General features: G+C 57.5%; 1 protein-coding gene across 1 annotated transcript in view; it reads left to right on the top strand.

The window, feature by feature from the left end:
- Positions 1-494, top strand: part of HOXC11 (homeobox C11) — a 2,558-nt gene that overhangs the window by 916 nt on the left and 1,148 nt on the right. The gene's annotated exons all lie outside the window — the stretch shown is intronic.

Raw genomic sequence — 494 nt, 5'->3', positions numbered from 1 at the left:
TGGGTCAGTCCGATTTTATGTGGAGTTTTATAAGCATTCAAAGGATTTTATTATAACCTACAAAGCCCTCTCTCCAACGACTCGACTTTTTACGATGGAGAAGGGGTGGGGAGGGAGGGAAAAGGGCTCTTTGGGAAAGCCGGGTGAGACCCCCCCTTATCTCCCTTGGTCTGTGAAATTTTAAAAAGCGCCACCATCTCGGGCGATATTAACTTTGATCGTGAACTTAGAGGAGCATTTAAGGAAGGATGGGGAGCCGGACCTGCTGGGGGTGGGAGGGAGGGGAGGGGAGGAGGGGGAGGGAGGGGAGGGCGAGGGGAAGACGGGGAGAAACTCAGAGGGGGGGAGGGGGGAGAGGCATCGGAGCAGAACCTGAGACCGGGGAGGCCGGCCAGTGCTGCTCTGCTGCTTTGAAAAACTATTTTTCGCTAGGTGCAAACTGTGTGTTTGCGGGTCCTCGAGCCCAGGCCCGCGCCGCCGGGGCCGGCGGCGGC

This window comes from Condylura cristata, unplaced genomic scaffold, assembly GCF_000260355.1.
Source record: "Condylura cristata isolate star-nosed mole 26May11 unplaced genomic scaffold, ConCri1.0 scaffold00034, whole genome shotgun sequence".
NCBI lineage: Eukaryota > Metazoa > Chordata > Mammalia > Eulipotyphla > Talpidae > Condylura > Condylura cristata.
Note: the sequence above shows the minus strand (reverse complement) of the source record. Positions and strands in the feature narration are given on the sequence as shown.